General features: G+C 40.5%; 1 protein-coding gene across 3 annotated transcripts in view; it reads left to right on the forward strand.

The window, feature by feature from the left end:
• pcdh15a (protocadherin-related 15a) overlaps positions 1–25104 on the forward strand; it is a 512848-nt gene that overhangs the window by 138221 nt on the left and 349523 nt on the right. For 2 of the 3 annotated variants that reach the window (XM_049481100.1, XM_049481099.1), the window contains exon 1: positions 21691–21894. The gene's annotated coding sequence lies outside the window, so the exon portion shown is untranslated. Of the gene's footprint in view, positions 1–3209; positions 3252–21690; positions 21895–25104 lie in introns of those variants that run through there. The other variant, XM_049481098.1, reaches the window with a different exon arrangement.

The following is a 25104-nucleotide window of genomic DNA, read 5'->3' on the forward strand; positions in this document are numbered from 1 at the left end:
ATCAATAAGGAGGGCATACAGTTTTTTTTTTACTTGTTATTATTTTATTTATCTTGCCAAGTAACAATCATGTATATAATTATAACAAGAGTTAAGATACATGACAAGCTGTAATGGTGCGCGTCCACTAGCACTTTTCTTCAACGCAGGTCGCCGTGCCGTATCTCTCGGCTCGCCGCGTGTGGGCGTGTCCGTGACGTTTTTGAATTCAAATGAAGCAACAGATGTAGTCAATCATAAGTTTAATAATTTACATTTTTACATTATTATCTATAGTTGTATAAATACATATTCTGCCATTATAAGCCTCTCTTCTGTGTTTTAAAGGCGCCAGTTCTGTGTGTGTGAGGCTCGTCTGTGTGTGTGGCGTGGTAGCCTGCTGTTCCCCCATTGGCTGGACGCAGCGCGGCGGACGGATTCATTTGAATAAAGTTGAGATCTGATCTCAACTTTCTTGCCGGAGGGCGGGCTGCGCTCAACGCAACGCAACCCTGGCCAGTATGCACCGCGGCATGCGCCGGCTCTCTCCATTGAAATGAATGGGAGGCGTCGGGGCTTAAGTGCCAGTGGAAAGGCACTTAAGCCCGTAAGGCAGGGTTCCCCAATAGGCGGCAATAGGAGCAAACTGTTGGCCGGCCGCCAAACGCCTATGCGTGCGTCTTTAACTTACTGCCGGCTAAAATACGAAAGCAGAGCAGTGCAGCCAACTGCCAAATACTACTGACTGCAGCCTGCGGGAAGGTGGAGTTGGACGTCCAGCGCATCCAGTCCCACCCAGTTTGTCTGCGTCACGTGCGGGAAGGCGGAGATGGACGTCCAATAAAAAATCTGAAAAAAGTACAACCGCTAAAAGCCCTGTTCATTGTTTACTTCCGTTCAGAGGCGGAACTAAGACATGACGCGGACAAGGTGGGCGGGCCTGGACGCGCTGAATGTCCAACTCCGCCTTCCCGCATATTGCAGTCAGTTCTCTCTAATTCAGGCAGGCAAGACAGACTGCAATGCTACTTTTTACAATATTTCCCTCCACCTATATCTATTAGTCATTTCAATCATTTTCTTCAATGAACATTATCAAAAGCCAGGACAGAAACAGACTTTCCAGTGCACATCTAGAGCAGTGTCTTTGCATTGCCACTACAAAGCACCACCCCAACTTCAGGTCTCTTGTTTCAACCCACCGCTGTCACTTCTCTCATTGAATAGTGAGTAAAATAACGCAGCTGCAGTTCAAATACCTAATTAATGACATCCAATAAAACAGCAAACAAATAGCTATTGTACTATCTGCCTAATTAGCTAACATTATGCGACTAATGCACTGGCCTTTGCTTTTGTGTTGTTGGCTTAATGTGGCCCTTAGGAACATGTAATTGGGGACCCCTGCTGTAAGGACTAGTATGTGCATGTGTGGCAACCATAGGACTGCATAAACGCATCTCTGGCAGAATTATAAACATATATATGTGGCACAAGTTGCTAACTGTGTACGTAGCTTAGTCGGCAGGATTATAACCTTCACCCAAAGCTGTAGGAATGTGCCGGACCAGTCGAGACGGGTCTGGGTGGTGGACACCAACATGTGGATGTAGGACCATATAAGGGAATGACCTGAGGGGGAATAGGGGATACAAATACACTGAAATATTGGCTATACGAGGAAGAGAAGCTTAACGCATGCTTTGTAATGTTTTCTGTCTTTTCTCCCATTACAAATTGCTGCTCACTTTGATCCAGACTGTGCGCTGTCACTAATTTTTTTCCACCACAACATATACACTGTTTACTTTTCAGGAGATGCTTTTGAGGAGATTAGATAAGATTAAGATTAGATTAAAATGAAGATAATCCACTTGCACGAAAAAGGGGAAAGTGAAAGTGAAATACAGCTTTACAGGATCAGTTGGGAAGAAAAATTTAACTGAATTTCTAATAATAGAATTTCCAAACACTCTAGGTTTGAATTTAAAACAGTGCACCAGGGTTTGTGCCCTTCTTCCACTGCGAACACACAAAGCTGCTGTGGGTCTGAGCGGATGAGGAGCTGATAAAAATATATATTTTCTTTATTCCTTTATTGTGGAAAAAAAATACGATCGCAAACAAAATAATGGATCGAGCTGCACCTGAGCCAGTCTATTATTTTGTCCAGACCCCAACAGATTTCTTGGAAGGTGAGAAGCAGAAACTGCTGTTCTATCAACTGAACTTTGGAGGTGTAAAAAATGTCCTGCAGAGTTTCAGAAAAAAAAACTGAAAGCCAGTCCCTTGAAAAGAACAGAAGTTGTAGTAAAGATATTGGGGAAACTTAATAAATAAATAAAAATATTATATATTTTTTATTATGACTATATTGGTTATATTTACGTTATACTGTATTAGCTGTTTCTTTTCTAATGATCAAAAATGACTAGTAGTCAATAGTAATAGAAGTAGCAGTCTGTTACACAAGTACAAAACTCATAGGTAATGTTTTTTTATCATAATTTAAACAAATAGATGCGATGTCACTCATTTGCAAAGTTTTTATTCTCAAAGAAGCACAATAACACATAAATTAATGCACCTGATTGATTACTCTTCATTTTATGAAAAACCTTTTGTTGATAATTATATAAAGAACTTCATAAAGAAAAGTCTATATAGCAAGAAATGGTAAAGACGTATATAATTAATCTTCCATAAAAGTCAGGCTTCAATTTAGGTAAAAACTCTTATGTATGGAACTTAAAGGAAACAATTGCATTCTAATTTGGCTTAGTATTATTTGTAGCTGTACGTTTTAAAAGAACCCTAAACCACAGTTATTATGTATAGAATTTCCTCTTGGGGATCAATAAAGTATCCATCCATCCCTCCATCCATCCATCCATCCATCCATCCATCTAGCAGTATTATGCGAGAATTCATGTTTCTTGCTCCTGGGCTCCCCCTGTTGTTGGAAAGTGTAGCACATGCTTTGAACCAGCCTTACAGGACATGCATTTCTGGACAAGCTAAGAAATACAAAATCATCACGAAAAGTAAAGGAATCATGTGGACTGATGTGGTATAGTAGTGTTGTAGTAGGCATTTTAGGGTTATGTATTTAATTAGTAATAGGCATTATCCTGCATACTTCACCAGAGTGACCTGGTGCAGTTAGCAGTGTGGCTATAAGTATAAGTCTACAATAACAATGACAGTGATGTATTTTATTTGTTTTACAGGTCAATGGAGCATCAAAAAGACTGTGAAGCTGTCATTTTAAGGTAAAAGTTCTGCACAGTATTGCTTTAAGTGAATATTTCAGTCATATATTGTACTCATTAGTTACACACTCAAACACACAAACACACAGTTTATTAAGAACATCTCCTTGATGCTGTTATGCTTGATATAAGGACAGTGACAGAGATCTGGAAATCGTGTTTGTAATGACAGAGACTTAATTTGCACCTAAATGTGTATATAGATTAAAAAAAAAACTCCTGCACTATATATATATATATATATATATATATATATATATATATATATATATATATATATATATATATATACAATATACAGTTGCAGGAAAAAGTATGAGAACCCGTTGGGATTACTTGGATTTCTGCATGAATTGGTCATTAAATGTGTTCTGATCTTCACAACAATAGACAAACACAGTCTGCTTTAACTAATACCACACAACAAATTGTTGCATGTTTTGCATGGTTTAATTGAACTCAGCATGTTAATATTCACAGTGAGGGTTAAGGTGTTAGTGTTGGGTTGGTGTTGGGTTGGTGATGTAAGGCTTGGAATGCAGCTGCTCAGCCATGGAAATAATCCCGCTGTGTTATATTTTACGCTGACAGAGTGAGTGGGTTTTGTTCCCAATCACTTCCACTTTGTTGTAATATCACTGACAGTTGGCTGTGGAAAGGGTTTATAAATGGCTTACAATTAGTTTATTAATGGTTTCTAATTAGGTTGTAAATGCCTTAAATTAATAACCAGTTATGACTCATACGTAGAAAGGGCAACAGTGACCTGTTGTTTGCCAAATACTGAACCTACAGCCATCTATAATGTTGCCTTTTCTACGTATATGTGTTATAACTCATTACTAATGATTTTTAAAGGCATTTACAACCTAGATACTAACCATTAATAAAGTAATTGTAAACCATTTATAAACCCTTTATACGGGTAGTCTTATTTTAAAGTGGTACCTTCTATTCTATATTTTATTGTATTTTGTATTTTGTATCTCTTTTATTTTGTTATCTTATTTTATCTATATATCTATTCTAACAACAGCTCTTAGGTGTAAACTGGATCGTGAGATCACAATTTCGTTCCACCTCATGTACCACATGTGATGCGAATGACAATAAAATCTCCTTGAATCCTTGAATTCTTGCACAGGTGCTGCATCCTATGATGGCACCACGCTTCTGAGAGCGACCCATTCTTTTCACTAATGTTAACAGAAGCAGTCTGCATTCCTAGATGCCTGCTTTTATACATCTGTAGCCACATAAGGGATTGGAACCGGAGTTCAATTATTTGTATGGGTGAGCAAATACTTAAATCCCAGAGAAATGTTACTTATTTGCATTCAAAAGAAAGCAAATACCAGGGATTCCCACTGTAAAATCTCATCATATACTGTAAGCATATCAGTAGAAAGTAAGACTGACCAGAGCTTCACCCGTGCCATGCTTTGCTAGATTTCAAACAGCTGAAGCAGCAGAGTTTTGCTTTGGAAAAAAGTGTTTAATGCAGAGGCTGGTGTGAGCTGGGAAAAATGCATACACATCTACTTCACTAATGTCAGGGATTTGTAATATAGGGCAAAGAGTCAATAAGAATATATGCTATTTATTGCAGATTTAGTAGTGTGTTGGCAGTGTGTGTGTGTGAGTGTGATAATTATGTGGCCTCCTAATGTGTGTAATTGCACGCTTCAGGAGCGTGAATGTTTCTGCGGAACCGTGAAACACGGAACGTCCACACCATTTCACACTGGCGGCGGGGCCATATGTTTGGAGGTCCTGTGTATACACGCTTCGACGTGTGTTTCGCCACGTTAGGCTGCGACGTCTCCCGCACTTTAAATGGTAATTTTCACGCCCAGATTTGGCTCATCCAGCCCTTTACATGCTGCTCATTAGAGCTGTGGCCTCTGAGAAGACACCGCTGCACGTGCGGCGAGCTGGAGGAAGAGTGTGGTCCACTCTCGCTCTGCACCGCTTGCAGGTGGAGCTCATTAGAGCTGCAGAATGGCTCTCAGGGGGTGAGCTGTGACAGGTGCTTCTCTCCACCCTCCTCTTGACCCCTCCCATCCACCCTCCCCCACTGCTGCATATGCGCATATTCACGAGCCTCGTTCAGAGACCCGTAAGCTGCAGAGCACAGGGATGCCCCGTACAGCTGCGCACCGAGTGACCCACACTGCTCCGCTCCTGTTTGCCTGAAATAAGCTATTCATTACTACTGACAACACTTTACCCAGTGAGCGTTCCACAGAGCCGCGAAGGGCGCCATGAAAAACGTTTAAACACAGCACCAGCAAGCAGGGGAGACTCCGGTGTGCCGCGCTTTCATTTGACTTCCATTAAATCACTTTAGAGACTGCGAGTGTTTGAAAACATCAGCTGCCTTTAAAAGGCGTATATTACGGAGAAAAAAAAATCTCCATTTTAGAGCTTGTGCACATAGATTTTGGGTACCTGGAGTGCCTACCAACCCACACACTGTTTAACAATTCCAGTTCCCTTAGTTTAATAAATCAGTGCTGCGCAAACTGTGGTGCATCTACCACTGGTGGTACACAAACAGGGGCAGATTTGGAAGTTCTGGGGCCCCAAGCAATGTTTTTTTTTTTCCGGGGGCCCTGATCAAATGGACTCTTTTGTATAGCAAAATGCAATATTGACTCTGACAACCTAGCTGTCTCAGGTACCTCATCCTTGTCAGACGTTTCATTTCTTGCTGCTGCGAAAAAATTGGTGAGCTTGGTCAAGCTTTCTGTGCTAGACTTCCTTTCCGTAATTTTCTTTCTTTTTTGGGCACCGCTGGGATAAGACCGTTTCATGGTTGTGCTGAAGCTACCTTAGTCTACCTCACCTAGCTTAACTTGTGTTTACCAAAAAAGAAATAGCGCATTTTTTTTTTTTTGCCAACTTTTTGGCCAGCAGGGGGCCCCCTGATCCCTGGGGCCCCAAGCCATTGTGTGGTTTTCGTGGTGGTAAAATCCACCCCTGTGCACAAAGCATCACAAGGTTTTATGCCAGATGGTTACGGTTTATAATGCTAAACACATTATGCTCTGTTTGAACTGAAGTCCGCACTTCATTTCTTTACTGTAGTAACTATGGCACAATAATTAATCACATCAGTTTTATTGGCCTTAAAATAGAAACCTGTGGAACCCCACACGATATGCTAAACCAACCGGTTATATAGGTAATATTGTTTCAGTTTGGAACTGTCCACATGTTATTTGCAATGATCCAATTGGTTTAGCATTTGTGGACATCACAAACATAAACATACAGTATCTGCATGTGTGTGTGTGTGAGTGTGTGAGAGGGAGAGAGAGAGAGGGGGCATGCTGTGTGAGTGTGAGTTTGTGTGTGTGTGTGTGTGTGTGTGTGTGTGTTTGTGTGTGTTTTTTTTGCCCTTATTGCACTGGCTAATGCTAACAGGTGAGGGAGCTAGCTAGCAATTTTCTAGCACATAATTGGTGTTAACTAGCTATTTGGATATTTGCTGGATGATACACAATTACATTAACACTATTTGTACGTTAGCTAGTTTAGTCGCTATAATATGGGCTTTATTTTATGAATAATGATTTTTATTGTGAAGAATGTGAGAGAAAAATGAGTAAAAATGTGTAGGTGTAGATGTGTTCAGACTGATTTTATAAAAAATATAGAAGCTAGGCGTTTACCAGAGGTTAGCGTCATTAGCTAGCATGTTGTGCTAATGGAAATGCTTTAAGTTTATCTGTAATTTAGCCTGCTAGCTAACAAACTAGATAGCTTAGCTTGGTGTGTTGGGCTAGCATTAGCTCCACTCATTCTCGAGAGCCAATGGGAAAGCTTAGCTGTGGTTCACAGAGCTTGTTCAGTCTCATTTTGAAAGTATGGTGAATATTTTTGTTTCTTGAACAGCAGTGTTCTGGTGAAGTCTGTGTCAGTTTGAGCAGCACAGGGAATCTGCTGTGCCCTGAGGAGACATAACTTGTTGGCAGTAGTCCTGGATTCTGTCATTTACAATGCTGATAAATTTGCACAAAAGAGTCTGATTTTGAATCGTTGTGTACTTCAGCAAAAGATCTGTTATTTATTGCCGACTTGCAAAGTTGTAGGTCATGGTAACGGATGTGGGAGTATTTCAGATTGTTTTGAAGAGAAAGCTGTGGCTGTGAGCAATGTCTAACTGTATCAGCACTGTAAAGCTTGCACTGCTCAATAAAAAAAAACTATAAAAACAGAAAAATGTGAAATTTTGTTCTGCTTATGACAGATTTATTTGCTTTTAAAGATTACATGCAGTCATTTTAAACAGAGCTGTGTAGACAAAGTGAGAAGGTGCCATCCCCCCACTCCCCCAATCAATGGCAGCATAAATTAAAAAAAACTAGTTTGCTTACTTAATGTGATGAGTGGGCCTGCATTGAAGCACAAAGATGTTCCGTGCCTGTCTTAGTAGGACTCAGGATGACTAGTCGCAAATCATCTTCCACGTTGAGGAAGGCTCTTTATTTGCTGTTTAGACATGTACGTGCAGCAAACCAAATTCACAGAGAAATGTTGATCCAAAAGCCAGAAGTTATTTCAAGCCATTGAAATCAGTACTTGGTACTCTGTTAACAGCGAAATTAAGAAATCAGTCAGAGAGTGTTCCGCACACTAAAAAACAGAGGTACAATATAAGTACTTTCTTGTTCTCAAAGGTAAACTTTTCATAATTGTACCCTTGAAAGTATAATATGGGTCTTTACAGGGTCAGATGTGCTCTCACTGAAGTACAACGTCATTCCTAACAGCAGGAAGTACAGATTTCTATCATTTAACCTGCCAAAAACGTACATTTGGTATTCTGTACCACTGTGGTAATAAACAATATTTATTTTAATTATACATTTTTTATTTAAAATCCAGACACACAGAAAATTTCTGGAGTTCAAAAATCTGGAGTTAAACAAAAATGTGTGAAAGTGTTAAATTGTGTGAGTTTATTCTCTAACTTAAACTACAAGTTGAGGGGAACTTGGTAGTATTTCAGAGATGCATTCCAAGGTGTAGTGGAGCGTGACTGAACTCTCTAATGGGCGTGTCCCCCAATCCTAGCTTACCATCAGTGTGAAGTCTTGCTCACCAGGGCTCCCTCCATTGGGAATTTTATGATATTTTATCAAATCGTTGTTTGCCTAGCCAATGTGTTGTTGGCTATAAGAGCAAGTTACCATCTTCTGCACTGTAAAGTGTGGCAAAACTGCTGGCAATGTGATAAAAACTGCAATGCAATAAAACAAATATACAGTGGCATGAGTAAGAATTTGTTATTATCAGTAATGATGCTTTTTTGTTGTCATAGAATGTATTTAATAGTCACGCATATACACTTAAAATTAGATGATATTAACTCTCAGGGAGTTTATTCCAAAAAACAAAATTTGCTGTGCAGTTTTGGAACATCAAGTTTATCATATTTAGTTGATGATAAACTTTATTATCTTTTTAATCTTTACTGGTACTAAAAACATGGGTACAAAAAAGACCTTCACTGAAAGGTACTCTATTGTACCTCAATATAAGGTACAGCCCCAGCGACAAGCTAGGTACTCTTTTACGTACAAATCTGTACTTATTTTTCTTAGTGTGTGTGAACCTCTGTTTCAGGGCAGTGAAAATCCATATTCCAATATTACAAGTACTTTTTTTTTAATCATATTTTCTCGCTTTCTTAGATTTTTTCTGAAGTTTCTGAAAGTGGGCATTTTGCATCTCCACTTTCAATTTGACCTTCTAAAAAATGCTCCACTTTATTTCATTTTTATTTTATTTATCCTGGACTTGCAGAGCCACACCGCGCATGTGTGAACCTGAATCAAGATTGCGATCAAAGAGTCGAGTAGAACAGCGAATGAGTCAGTTTGAATCAGTGAAAAAATATATATTTAAAAAAATGTGGTAGAGAATGAGTTGGCTTGATTCAGTAAAGACCCAAAAGTTTGCTGCCCAAATCTGATTTGTCGCAAATTTATCTGAGAAACGAGACCCCCCCCCAGAAGTATACTGCAGGAAACTGCAGGTTGAAAATGTCACCCTCAATGGTGTTTTGTTAGTTTTTTTATTATTATTTTTGTCCTATTATATATTTACTGTTCAGGAGACATAAGGTTATCCTAATGTTGTAATGTTGTGCTTAGTTGTAATCTGTAGACACAGCTTCGTCCAAGGCTGGCACCTTTCCCGAATTCCCTGTGTCAGAGCAGAGGGAGCTGGTTCAGGGTGTGCTCAGAGCGTGGCACAAACCCAACATGGCGCGAAATATTTACCAAAGTAAGACAAACGTCTCGGAGACATCTTATTTACAACACGCTTAATGCACACGTGTCTGTTAATGACCCGGGGCTAATTTCATGGGTTGGCAAGTAGTGACAAAACAGTTGCGTGTGTTCTTTGACTCCACAGATGTGTGCAGGAAGTCATTTGCAGGCAGTAATGAGATGCTCACTGACAGCCTCGGCGGGATGGAGCATCTGCCTGGCTCTGGCACTCGACAGGGCTTGAAGGAGACGCCTGTCAGCCACACTATTAATGAGACTTGGCCCATATAAATCCTTCTTGCCTCTAATTATTAGCACACGCTGGGACTGGGTTCTCTCCAGAACGGATGGGGGACGGGTTGGGGTTCCTGCACCCTGTAGGAGTGGACCGCAACCCAAACACACGGATGTTCATCAGCCGTGACCTCAAAGAGAGCAGGCAAAGGTCAAAGACAGCGGGGTGGAGAGAGAACTATTCGGGATGACAGGTGTTTGTTGTCAGGCGCTTGTCACCCGCAGAACTGATCGTACTACGATCTCGCGGAAATAACAAGCTGTCAGGATCAACTGTGTACAATTTACAACTAACGACTCCAACTGAGAGAGGTTCTGGTCAGCTCATTCTCCACAGAAGCCAAAGAATACACAGGGCTTTTGTTAACAGCAAACAAGCTGGCGTACTTCTGGAACTTCTTTTCTCAAATGTAGATGCTATTTTTGTGTTCCATTAAAGCAGAGCGTGTTCCTCAGGATTCGAGAGAATAGCCTTCTCCAGGAAACAGCGGCAGTCAAAATGGCAGATATGGCTTTTGGCTCCGGCAGATGACTAAATGTGAACATTTGACATTTCGGACACCCAAGCTGCTATGTATGGCACTCTAATGTGATTCAGTGTAGCACAAGCGCACACACGCACACGCATACACACACACACACATACAGACACAGATGAAGATAGTCAGATAGATAGAGAAAGTAGGTAGATAGAAGCGAAAAAAAATAATAGACATAGACTTGGTCACTTAATTTTCGCAGAAAATAATCCAGCTTTACACGTCATCTGTACGTACAAGAATGTACTCCATCGCTTTCAGGGTCGTTGTCTTGCTGCTTGACCCATGTTCCCTTGGGACTCAACTCATGGACAGATGCCTGACATTTTCTTTTAGAATTTGCTGGAATGCAGTCTTCAGTGTTCATCTTCCACACAAAGCAGTTTCCGTTTAAACCACAAAGATCTATCTTGTTTTAATAAACATCAACCTTAGTCAATGTGAGGAAGACCTTTAGTTGCTTAGAACTTACCTTGGGTTCCTTTGTGACCTTGCAGACACCATGTTCTTGGTGTGCTCTTTGTTGATTAACCACTACTGGTTGTAGAGCATCCTGTAATTATCTATCACATGCACCTTGAGTATCTTCTAATAGTTCCTGCAGATTTTGCAGTAGGGGTGGAATGTCCAATAGCATCACACACATTTTTTCAACATCAGGGGTATGTCTGGTGACGTGGTTAGTCATGGTGCAATATCTGTGTCTTTTTAAGCAAGCTTTTAAGATGGTAGCAGTATGTGGACGAGCATTGTCCTGTTGGAATCATGCACTGGAGTGTGGGTTGAGGAACTTTTTTAACACAACTTCCTTTAATGAAGAACAAAAGTGATTTTATGAAGTGTAGAGTTGTTGACTGCCCACATATCTGGCCAGATACCAATGGATGTTGGAACCTTAGGCTCTCCTGTCCTCTGTCCGGCCAGACTGATGGAAGTCAGCCTTCCCCATCACCCGTCACAGATCAGCTGCTCATCGTCCAGTTTTTCCGGCATGCCTCGGACTAGCTGCTCACTCTCCACTACAGATTACATCCAAATTTATATGTTATATTAACTCTAAGTGCTCCTATTGCTGGTGTTGCTATACACCTGAATAAATTAGACCTGTGTGGATGTATAATAACTCTGGTGGTCCCTGCTCTTATATGTGAGTCTTGGTCTTTCCAAGGTTTCCTCCTCCTCCAGCTTTGAGTGAATTTTCCCTTGGCTCCACGCTCACTTGGGGTTCTGTATTGTATGCTTAATGTTTTGCCTGATTCTCTGTCCTGTGATCACGTTTCTGTAAAGCTGCTTTTTGACAACTTCAGTTGTGAAAAAGTGCCATACAAATACATTTTAAGTAGTTTTGCCTCTCACAGAAATATTTGACAATTGTTCCAACTGTTTTAGTGCATCCTGTCATCAGAAGTGCTCGCTGAACGGCTCTGAGTGGTCCAGCGGGCTAAGCCCTGCCACTATGATTAGGGGATCGCCGGTTCGAATCCTGTTCATGTAGCTTGCCATCGGCTACCGGATCGCTGAGAGAGCATAATTGGCCTTGCTCTCTCTAGGGGGGGGTAGATAGGGCTCTCTCCCCACATCACTCCGAAGGGTGACGTCGCTCAGCACAAGGCTGCGACTGTGAGCTGATGTATCGTTACTGAGTCGCTGCACATTCCGCCGATTGGCAGCAGCTGTTTGAAAAGAGGCGGTGGGTGATTCACATGTATTGGAGGAGGCATGTGCTAGATGTTGAGGCATCACTAGTGACACTGGGAGTCCTAACGAGTGGGTTGAGTAATTGACCATGTAAATTGGGGAAAAAATTGGGATTTTTTTTTTATAAAAGTATTTTAAAAATAAGAAGTGCTTGCTGAAATCTTACAATACGCAAGATAAACAAACAAAAAAACTATTTATTCTACTTTATTATATAAATATGTAATTATGTATCTATATATGACTAATTATGTAAGTTAATGTAGACCAAACATGTAGCAGTGGGCCTTTAATTGCTCTAGACCTGCAGGGGCAGTCAGGGTAGAATTAGCAGGCTGACATGAGAAATGAAGCAGACTCTTAATGTGCTCTAACCCAACTTTCCATCTGAGCCCGCTCTCTGACAGCTGCCGGCTCGTGACTTAACCTGGCTTAGCTTCAGCATTATCGGTGCAGAAACCTTTGTCAGCCTGCTGTGTTTACAATGACGGAGGCATTCGCATGGAAGGGAACGGGGTTGCTCGGCAAGAATGCGCGAGTGCTGCGGGGTTTTAAGTGATTATGGGTGTTACAGAAGAAAGCAGAGCGGAGGTGTGGAGTGGCACTAATGTGGAAGGCTTGTATTTAGCATGAGTCATGTGGAGAGTTTTCTTCCACCGCAGAGATGGGATGGATATAGGTTGTGTTGTTATTAATGTGGCTGCAGATATAGTCTATAAATGTGTGGAGAAGGGCTGGAGGTATCTCGGGTAGCTCATCTGCCGGTAGGGCGGTGGCGTGTGAGCTGTCTATGTCTATTTATACGCTGTTTTTGTACCGTGTCTGTATTTTAATCCATATCTAATATGAAGGCTGGTGGCGTGTGCTGATGTACGCTCTGCTGTGGTACTTGTTTGTATTTTGGTGTCAGTATAAACTTCACCAACTAATTTTAGGTTCTTTAGCTGTATGTCAGAGGGTGGAGGTTTATTTTAGCGTTGTTGTGGCTGAGCGGAGAGTACGCTCCTCCACCACACGCTCTCTGTTTACGGCACACTGAGGGGATTTGTAAAAGATCAACAGATCTGTAGGCTTGCTCTGCTATCAGACTCAAGCCAATACGCCATAGCAGGACTAATTGCTCAGGTATTGGTTTTAAGAAGCTTTGGCAGGAACTCTGCTCAAGCCCAGTGAGAGAGAGAGAGAGAGAGAGAGAGAGAAAGAGAGAGAGAAAGAGAGAAATAGAGAGAAAGAGCATTGGATTCTTAAATCTAGATCTAAGTCGTCCAGATATAATTGGCCTGCAATGACTGCAAATGACTACACTGACCTTGAAGAGGTCTCTCCATCTCTTTCTGTCTCTCTCTGTCTCTGTCTCTCTCTCTAATACACACATACACACGCTTGCATGCACGCAGCACATACACACTTTCTATTTCCATGCCCCTGCACAATTCGTTTTGCGATTGCCACATGGCTCTCCTGAGGCTTGTTGCTGATCTACTCTGCAGAAGGTGGAGCTGTATTTGCTGAAGCACAGATGTTGCTCTGAGCTCTAAGCTTATTTTGGGTCAGGTTGCTTTACTTTATTGTTCGCGCTATCCAGCACGTCTGCATTTACTTGTAGGGATGAGACACTGTGCTATACTGTTTACTATAGTGATGTCCTGAGACCATGATGTTGATGTTCGCTGTTTCTGGGAAAAATCAATGTTTAATGGTCAAATAATCTATGATTGTTTTAGTTATTGAAACAAATCATTTATTATGTGGATCATGAATCGCTTAATAATGAAAAAAAATTAAACTTTTATTTAACTATGAGCTTGTAAATTTAGCTGGGAGGTATTTAATGCATTTAATAACTTACAATGAAGATTCAAGATTAATGCCTCATTCAAAAAAATCACTGTTTTAATGAGCTTTTCTGATCATGTAAAATATAAATAAGACTCGTACAATTGATTCTGTAAGCAATCTTATCCAAAGACTGGATCATCAAAAATATTTTTACTGTTTTTACTATTACTGTTATGTGTTTTAGGCTATGCTCACATTAACAGGCTGAAGTGACTCAAATCAGATTTTTTATTTTATTTATTTTATTATTTTATTATTTTCATTTTCTCACAATTTGGCTATCCAATTGTCCCACCCCTTTGTGCGTCCCCATCACCGGTGGCACCTGTGACTCTTAGAGGACTTTCATCAGATTTAAGGTACTTTCATATGTGGTCCTAAATCAGATACATATTCGATCCACAGAAATCTTATCCAGACACTGGATCATCAAAAATATTATTATGTTACTTTTATGTGTGTTTTATGTGTGTAACATTACCAGGCTGAAGTGACTCAAATCAGATTTGTTTGCTCAGTGTGGCTCATATCAATGGCTGTGTAAATGTGCCAAATCCAATTTTTTTTTAAATCAGATTTAAGTCACTTTCATATGCGGTCCTAAATCGGATACGTATCCGATCCACGGACATGTGATATTAATGTAAACAGTCAAATCGGAATTCATGTGTCTTTTTGCTTTTATGCATGCGCTATGTGCTTCTCTCTTGTACACACATTTCTTGGGGCAGCTGTGCAGCTATAGCTACAGAAACAGCAAAGACAAAGACAGTTATTTGATAAAAACTTGCACATTCTGACTACTCTGAGTGAAAATGTCTATAATACATCTGAAATACTTGAGAAAGGTAAGAACAAAATAAAAAGATAGAAAACCAGCATTTAAGTCACTCTTTCTACACACAGCAGCTAGAGAGAGAGAGACAAAGAGAAAGAGAGTGAGAGAAGAACAAAAGCCCTTTTGTTGCAGAGAAAAGTAAATGCATGTATGCTTTCTTTTTTTCTCTCTATTCTTTTCTTTTTTTGTCGAAATAAATCATTGTACTTTCTTTTTTTATGACCCAATTTTTTATTTTATTTAAACAATATTTACTAAATTAACACAGTAGAACAAAAAATAATTGCCCAAAAATATGCCCATTAGCCTTTTTACATCTATATCACAGAATTAATGATTACTACTTAATAACAACACTGAAATCGATATTAACACTAATACTTTGGTAGTCAGTGGAGTGATCCATGCAAAAATGAGATAAAATAGAAAAGAAAGACAAACAGGACGTATGACAGTAAGTCGTATAATCTCATTGTACTTTCTAAATATAAAGGAATATACTGGACATGTAGTTACACATTTTATGTATATATACAGCTCTGAAAAAATATTGAGAGACCACTTCTGTTTCTGAATCAGCTTCTCTGATTTCTGATTATACTATGTATAGGTATATGTTTGACTAAAATTAACATTGTAGTTTTATTCTAAAAACTATAGAATTTATATTTTGGTGAAATAACCCTGGTTTTTAATCACAGTTTTCGTGCATCTTGGCATGTTCTTACACACTGCTTTTGAATAACTTTATGCCAGTTCAGCTTGATTTGTTGGCTTGTGATCGTCCACCTTCCACTTGATAATATTCCAGAGGTTTTCAATTTGGTAAAATCAAAGAAACCCATCATTTTTAAGTGGTCTCCTATTTTATTTATTCCAGAGCTGTATGTAGAAGGGGGAATATGAAATGCTTGTGAAATTATCATATTTACCCTAATAGCATATACTCTGTACTCTAAATGCAAAGAATTTTGAAACATGACCTCATACCATGATAATATATGAGTTCTGTTAATATATGTGTTCCATTACACCTATAATCTATATATATACAGTGTTCCTGTATTTCATGTTTGTAATTTAATTTTAAAAAATCACACCTACATTGCTAACAGTATAAGGATATATTTCAGCATCTAACAGTGTCATGATCTGCAGTTCTTGCCAATACACAGCCCTACTTAGATATAAAATGTATTTATTTATGAACTTTTAAAATATGAGATACATTTTCTGACTTTTTACAGTCAACTTTACATTTGCGTTTAGTTTACAGCATATAACATTATCTAATCATTATGTCTCCTGCTTATTTGTCAGATTTGTTAGATGCCACAGCCACAGCATTCACTTTGCAGTCCACATGCATATATTAGAACACAGTAATTAAATAAGAGCTATTCTGTCTGAATCAGCAGTGACACACTGCTGTATTTTTCAGAAAAAGAAAATACGATGTGACATGAAAATAAGAATGAATGTGAAAAATGCTGATTAGTCTGTTATTTGACTCTTCTTATGCAATTTTATTAATAGATCTTTTGTGTGTAAGATGAGCCCAGTATGTAAGTACACTTCTGTTGGGGCTGGAGTGTATTCAGGAGTGTGATGTTACAATGCCTATTGTGTGTGATCACCCAGCTACAACCTCCTACAGTTACACTGGTCTGTTGGTCAAACATAGTTCAGGACGTCACCAGCCATTAGTTCACCTTTACAGCTGCTGCCTGGCCACCTGCTGCTGCTGCTGCTGCAGCTTTCAGGGCTAATGAAGAGTCGGTTCTGATCAGTTACAAATTCTAAATGAGTTACGTGTTTAAAAATATTATTGTGTCTAAAAAATTATGAAAAATCTGTTTTAGAAGAATAGAAAATTGTGCATCTCAGAGCATCTCTATCTCTCTCTCTCTCTCTCACACACACACACACACTCTGCTCTGTGTGAATGTGTGTGGTGGGGAGGGGACAGGGGAGGGGGTGGGTTTACCCACTACCCAAATGTTACCCAGTATAAATGCTTATACAGTGAGTATGTGCAAGGACATATTATGCTATTTTTAGCCATCCGTAATGACATAGACTTCATGATAAATTAGCTCTTTATCTCCACTTAGCTGACCATCACATTCTCTTCCTCATTTCCCTTCTGAAGGCCCAAATGTGCTGTAATGCTCTGTAATAAAGCCTAATACTAATAATAGAGGACATAGCAGCAGTGACTGTACACTGACTGGATCACACATACATAGTCATTTTGCTGGAGTAACTGTCTTTAATCTCTGTACTGTACAGGAAAGTCTTTCTAAGATCTTTGAATGATTGCTCTAAGCATTTGATTGCATACAGTAAAAAATAAAAAGCATGTTGGTGAGTTAAAGATGTTGAGTAACTCATCCTAGTAGTATTGGATGTATTGGATGGAGCACCAGCCATTATTCCAGAGAGTTCCACTGCTTCAGAGCCCAAAGCTAAAAGGCTTTATACCTTCTCACCCTTTATCACACAGGCATGGTGCCAATAGGCTCATGTTTATCTGCTCCAGGGAGTTCTATTCTTTTGCCAGTACTTCTCTAAAGGCAGCCCGTGTGTGCATTTGCACATCTGTGTCAGTAGTGGGTGCAACTTAGCTAAAAGTAGCTAATTGCTTGCATTAGAACAGGTGTCCATAGATGTGTGTATGTGGACACTTTACAGGACAAAAAAAAAAATCATGATTGTTGATTATAATAATTACAATATTTAAAGATTTAAATTATGTAAAAAAATGAAAATGAAAAACATAAAATAAAAAAAGGAGTGTCAAATAATTTTCACATAAATTCAAAAAGTGATGTAAATATATACACTGCTCAAAAAAATAAAGGGAACACTCAAATAACACAATATAACTCCAAGTAAATCAAACTTCTGTGAAATTAAACTGTCCACTTAGGAAGCAACACTGATTGACAATCAATTTCACCTGCTGTTGTGCAAATGGAATAGACAACAGGTGGAAATTATTGGCAATTAGCAAGACACACTCAATAAAGGAGTGGTTCTGCAGGTGGGGACCACAGACCACTTCTCAGAACCTATGCTGTCTGGCTGATGTTTTGGTCAGTTTTGAATGTTGGTGGTGCTTTCACACTCGTGGTAGCATGAGACGGACTCTACAACCCACACAAGTGGCTCAGGTAGTGCAGCTCATCCAGGATGGCACATCAATGCGAGCTGTGGCAAGAAGGTTTGCTGTGTCTGTCAGCGTAGTGTCCAGAGGCTGGAGGCGCTACCAGGGGACAGGCCAGTACACCAGGAGACGTGGAGGAGGCCGTAGGAGGGCAACAACCCAGCAGCAGGACCGCTACCTCCGCCTTTGTGCAAGAAGGAACAGGAGGAGCACTGCCAGAGCCCTGCAAAATGACCTCCAGCAGGCCACAAATGTGCATGTGTCTGCACAAACGGTTAGAAACCGACTCCATGAGGATGGTATGAGGGCCCGACGTCCACAGATGGGGGTTGTGCTCACAGCCCAACACCGTGCAGGACGCTTGGCATTTGCCAGAGAACACCAGGATTGGCAAATTCGCCACTGGCGCCTTGTGCTCTTCACAGATGAAAGCAGGTTCACACTGAGCACATGACAGACGTGACAGAGTCTGGAGACGCCGTGGAGAGCGGTCTGCTGCCTGCAACATCCTTCAGCATGACCGGTTTGGCAGTGGGTCAGTAATGGTGTGGGGTGGCATTTCTTTGGAGGGCCGCACAGCCCTCCATGTGCTCACCAGAGGTAGCCTGACTGCCATTAGGTACCGAGATGAGATCCTCAGACCCCTTGTGAGACCATATGCTGGTGCGGTTGGCCCTGGGTTCCTCCTAATGCAGGACAATGCTAGACCTCATGTGGCTGGAGTGTGTCAGCAGTTCCTGCAAGATGAAGGCATTGAAGCTATGGACTGGCCCGCCCGTTCCCCAGACCTGAATCCGATTGAGCACATCTGGGACATCATGTCTCGCTCCATCCACCAACGTCACGTTGCACCACAGACTGTCCAGGAGTTGGCGGATGCTTTAGTCCAGGTCTGGGAGGAGATCCCTCAGGAGACCATCCGCCACCTCATCAGGAGCATGCCCAGGCGTTGTAGGGAGGTCATACAGGCACGTGGAGGCCACACACAATACTGAGCCTCATTTTGACTTGTTTTAAGGACATTACATTAAAGTTGGATCAGCCTGTAGTGTGTTTTTTCACTTTAATTTTGTGTGTGGCTCCAAATCCAGGCCTCCATTGGTTAATAAATTTGATTTCCATTGATGATTTTTGTGTGATTTTGTTGTCAGCACATTCAACTTTGTACAGAACAAAGTATTCAATGAGAATATTTCATTCATTCAGATCTAGGATGTGTTATTTGAGTGTTCCCTTTATTTTTTTGAGCAGTGTATATATATATATATATATATATATATATATATATATATATATATATATATTTAACAGAAGATACAGAAGGCTATTGGAGGTAGAGTGAGGAAAGTGTGGTTATTTAGTTTGCTTAATGTAGAATTTCATGATGAATGAACCAATAGGAATGCTCTAAAGGAGAAAAAAATCTCTTTAGTTGCTGTTTTTCTATGGACAGTGATGATATACAGCAGAACTGAAGAATATACACTGCATTTATTTTATTTTTATAACTTTATTTTGATTTGTTTTCCCATTTTCTCTCCAAATTACCCAACCCACTCAATAGGACTCTCCCTATCACTAGTGATGCCCCAACACCAGGAGGGTGAAGACTAGCACATGCCTTCTCTGATTCATGTAAAGTCAGCCACCACCTTGTTTAAAACTGCTGCTAATGCAGTATTGCCGAGTAGAATCACAGCGTGCTTGGAGGAAAGCGCAGCATCTCAGTTCAGATACATCAGCTCACAGACGCCTTGTGCTGAGCGGCATAACCCTATGGAGTGATGTGGGGAAAGAGCGCCATCTACCCACCCAGAGAGAGCAAGGCTAATTGTGCTCTCTCAGGGCTCCAGTAGCTGATGGCAAGCTACATGAACAGGATCAAAGTTGCAGCGCTTAGCCTGCTGGACCACTCGGCATCCCATAAACTGCATATATGTGCATATCACAGCGCTGTGCAAATATAGGGCAGTAGGGACTGGAGAGCTTATAAATCAATAATAACATAAATATTTATTAATGTACAGTAGAATATCAAGTGTATTTGTTAAATGTTTTATATGTATATGTATGTAAATAGACTTGATTAATGTTGTGGTTGAGGGCATACATTTGAATAGCCTGTGGGACTGAACTCCCCTTATTCTCTTTATGTTGGTCTTTAGGGAGCAAACTGCAGCAAAGAGAAGAGTTTGCTGTTGGGATGGCTGAGGTCCTTCACTAGCTACTGGCCTTGGCTTTGGTCCAGGATCACTTGCAGTAGATAGGCTGCAGGTCTGGGAGCTTGATCCAATGTATATATCTGAGGTGCATTCCAAATCTGCAATCGTGGTGGGATGAGCCCTTGTTGTTGCATTGTGATTGCTATGGTATTTGAAGCAGATTTAAAGCAGTATTTGTATATTTTTTAAAATAGTTTATTGAAATGTAAGTTTGATTCAAACTAATGTCATGGTTAAAAACATGGGTTATATTATGCTACACGCATACCTGCATTCAAAAGACCTCCTAAAATAACTCACAAATTTCACGAGTTTCTGTTACGCTGAGTTATTTTTAATAGGGCTCGCACAGCCAGCATAAGAACTACAAATAAGAAATTAAATGATAATCAGAGCTCTGTTAGGCTCAGCACATTATTAAATCATAACATACCAAACATGTGGAACAAGCGTCATCTCAGCGCATGATTTCAGTAATGCCCTAGTTATCTGTGACTGAGAGTATGAAAGCCTGTTTACATTTTACCAAAAAAAAACTGTTTGTTTTTTTGGGTGAGTGGATCAGGTGTCCCTCACAAACATGACATAAAACCCAGATGGTTTGTACACACATGCTAGTATGCTTTTTACACTGGAAAGTGAAATCACATTTAATCTGTGTTACACTGGGGATGCATTCTAATGTATAAACAGAATCTGGACATACTATATCCAGGTACTATCCAGATACAAAAAACATGCTAAAGCCAGGTGTAAACAGGCCATAAGAGAGCAGAACTAGCCTTTCTCTCTCTCTCTCTCTCTCTCTCTCTCTCTCTCTCTCTCTCTCCTCCTTTACCTCCCATCACTCAGGGTGAAGCTAGGTTAGCTGTTTAGCTGATTGAACAGTAGTGTTCTCCTCCAAGTGTGTTAGGCTTAATTTACTAAAGTTGTGTGTGTGTGTGTGTGTGTGTGTGTGTGTGTGATTGCGTGTGTGTGAGTGTGTGTGTGTGTGTGTGTGAGTGTGTCGTCAGTAAACACTGACTCTTCACCTGACGCGAAGAACACAGTCTGAAGATTAAACCGCAAATCACCTTCACTGTCCAAGCAAATAAGATTAGAGAGAAAGAGAGAGAGAGAGAGAGAGAGAGAGAGAGAGAAAGAGAGAGAGAGATACAAACACACAGTGAGAGAGACATACAAACACAATGAGTGCGAGAGAGATAGAGAGATAGCCTACAAACATTGAGAGAGAGAGACATACAAACACAGTGAGAGAGACGCACACATTAAAAGAGAAAGAGAGAGAGAAACACATGTAGAGAGAGAGAGAGAGAGAGCGATAGAGAGACATACACAGTGTGAGAGACACATTAAAAGAGAAACACATGTAGAGAGAGAGAGCGCGATAGAGAGACATACAAACAAACACAGTGAGAAAAAGAACGAGAGAGAGAGACATACGAACACAGTGCGAGAGAAAGAGAGAGAGAGGGCACGTGAGGCTGTGTTGAGCCGCCCCCCCCTCTCTCTCTCTCTCTCTCTCTCGCTCTTGCTCACTCAGTGGAGCGCGCGGAACTACCGAGAGCACCTCTCAGATCTCCCGCATCGCCGCGTGTGTGCGCGCGCTCGTCTCGGCTCGTCTCGGGGTGTATATGTGTGTGGGGGAGCGCGCGCGGCTTTCCCCGAATGGATGTCGGTGCCTGGGCTGGATATTCGGGACTGCTGGTCGGAGGCGGCGGTGTGTGTGTGTGTGTGAGCGGCTGCAGCAGCATGCTGAGGTGAGTAGGTGAGTGTGTTGGTCTAGCTGGTGATGGTGGTTGTGTTTGGAGGTTTTGCTGTTGTGGGGAACCCCGCTTGTTGTCGAGTTATTCCAGTTTATGACGCGTTATTATCATATTATTATTCCAGTGTTGACGGGGCGGTTGGAGGCGCTGAGCGCGCGTGCTGCTGGTGGAGTTAAAGTTGTGGAGTTATGGAGGGTCTCAGGTGCAGAGTGGACACTGAGGAGCAGGTGCTCGAGCAGAGGCTAACCTGTGTCTCTCTCAGAAAGCTACAGGGCTTCAGTTCAGTGGTGAAGGATGTCCAGGCGCTGCTGTCTGTAGAGCTAACGGACTCATTCAGCGAAAGCCTTACTCACACAGCTTCAGCAAACACACTGAAACCACTGCTAACACTCCTGTCCATTACACTGCCTCACCTCCGAGTGTGTGTGGTGTGGGAGATGTGTGGGGGTGGTGGTTAGTGTGTGTGTGTGTGTGTTTTGGCTGCTGCGTGGTGTGAATGTGGAACAAGTGTCATTGCTGAATATGTTAAAATCCTAAATTTATTTACTGTTAACTGTGTAGAATTCTAAAACAACAAAAACGCTAAAACAGAAAATTCACAATTTCCTTATTTACCATGACATACTGGCAAAAGCCAATTATATTTAGCCCACTATCATTTACTACCATATTTCAGTCCTGGATACACTGCTATTATTAATATAGCTAGCCTAATAATAAGTTTAACCCCTGGCTCCTGTTGACTTATAGTGAAATCTATTGAAAATTCATTTTGTTGTAATATGGCCACAGTTGCTAGCAAAATTCAGGTCAGGTCAAAAGCTTGGACACACTTTAAATTCAGTATTCTTTCATTATTTTTAAAACATGTTTTGCACTGTAGATTAATACCATTTAAAAGCCATTTAAACTATGAAGTAAAACATATGGAATTATTTAGTAAACAAACAAAAAAAACTTTAAATGAACCATATTGTATTTTCTTAGTCAGCTTTATGAGGTAGAGTCACCTGGAAGAGCTTTCCGTTAACAGCTGTGCTGAACTTGACAACTTGAATTTCTTTCCTCTTAATGTGTTTGAGAGCATTAGTTATAAAGTTGTGAAGAGATAGAGTTGGTATAATACAGTGAAAAGCACCATTTTAGTAATGTTCTAATCCACATTACTAAAGAACTACTCAATTACTAAAAGTATGTTAAAGTGCAGTCACAAAGACCACCAATAACGTTATGATGAAACTGGCTCTCAGGAATGCTCCAGGAAAGAAAGAGCAAGAGTTACTTCTGTTTCACAGGATAAGTTCTTTAGAGTTACCAGCCTCAGAAACTGCAAGTTAACAGCACCCCAGATATGGGAGCCACCTAAATGCTTCACAAAGTGTTTTGGTTTGTTTAACACTTGTAAGTTTCTACATGATTCTTTATGTGTTTCTTCATAGTCTGGATAACTTCAGCATTCATTTACTCTGTTGGAAAAAAAACCTTGAATGAAAAGATGTGTGCACTTTTGACTGTTGCTGTGTTTGTAAATTTCTGATATTTCAATGCAAAAAAGGGAGATTTCCTTGCCATTGTTGCCTTTTTGCTTACTCAAAAGAGGCATGGACCTGTATTTCTGTATAAAGCTGCTTTGTGACATTTACTTTAAAAAGTGCTGTATACATAATTTGAATTGAATTGAACTGATAACAGTGCCCTGTAATAAATGTCACTCAGTGACAGACGCAGTAAGTAGTGTCTATTATGTTTTAAATATGAATCTATCAGACTATATTTTGATATGGAATTATTGTCACAGATAGACTGATCAGTGTTTGTCAGAAAGATTCTGTTGAGGATGGAGTTTAGTTATAGTTAAATGTATGGTTCTGTGCAGTTAGTGGTGTTTGATAGGTCTGCTGTGTTGTTGTGATAATAGCTACTCACTGTTCTGAGCTGAGTGATGTATTCTCAAGAGGGTTGTCTGATCAGTAGTGTTAAATGTGAATGAGGAACTGCAGCTTCCTGTGACAAAGTAGCCTCTACAGTGAGCTCTCATCATGAATACGCTAATTAGAGAAAATGCATATTGGTGGAAAAATTTCCCAATACCACTTAGGGTTGTGTCAAATCATACTGTATGCAATAATTTCTCAAAATTTTTAGATACAGTAGAAAAACACCATATTAATGTAAAGAACAACTGTAATTTTTTATAAATGATAAATAATAAAATACATTCAGGTGTATACAGTATATACTTGACAATTTCATGCATAATCTCTTAAATGGCAGCTTTACAAGAGAAGGAAAAAGCCTTTTTCACTTTCAGTAGAGGTCAGTATGAAATATATAATACCAGTTCATTTTGGATCATTTCTATTGGTCCATTTGTCATTTTGACACACTCTAAAAAAGAACTGTCAGCTTTGGATTATGTCAAAAAGTGAGAAAAGCAGTTTGAATGGAGATGGAGTGGAGGTTTTTGTGAGGCAGTGACGACTCTCTACCTCATGCAGATGAGATTAATTAAGGATTCCTCGTCTTCTTAAAGGAGAAAAACAGCTTTGAAAATGCAGGCAGGGTAAACGTAGCGGAGTGAAAGGGACGAGCTGGAAAATGGCAAAATAATATGATGTTGTGCTTGGAGCTGATGACACATTTTCCCCTGATGATTCTCTCCATTTGTGCTAGCTGAAGAAGCGTGTTGCTAGCGTGCTGCGGGTGTAATGAATAGAGTCTCTGTTCAGAAAACTGGGGGTTTGCTTTGCAGCTGCGCGAGACGCACACTGAGGCACAGCCAAAGCACTTATAAGAAAGAGAAAACGAGCGCGAGAGAAAGAGAGAGAGAGAGAGTGTGCGAGACGGAGAAAGAGAGAGATAGAGAGTGATGGATCTTTAGACAGAAGTCTCTGGAGATAAAGTCCAGTTTGATGTAGAAGTTCATTAGGTAGACACAGAGCGAGATCAGACTCTCCGCTGTGGGGGCTTGTGGATGGGTTAGCGTGTATTCCGAGTGCTGAACGCTTTAAAGCCCCTCTGTGCTCTGCACCCGGTAATAGAACCCGTCTCAGTGCAAATAAAATGTTCAGGCCTTAAAGGAATTTTCAAAACAGAGCCATTACCACCTCAGCTTTAGCACCTCGGAGCTTCCTAACAGTGGGCTCTGCAAACATGCGCTTCAGGGCTTGTGTTATTGGTATTGAGGCCTTTTTTTTTCTTATT

The sequence above is a fragment of the Astyanax mexicanus genome, chromosome 7, assembly GCF_023375975.1.
Source record: "Astyanax mexicanus isolate ESR-SI-001 chromosome 7, AstMex3_surface, whole genome shotgun sequence".
Lineage (NCBI taxonomy): Eukaryota > Metazoa > Chordata > Actinopteri > Characiformes > Acestrorhamphidae > Astyanax > Astyanax mexicanus.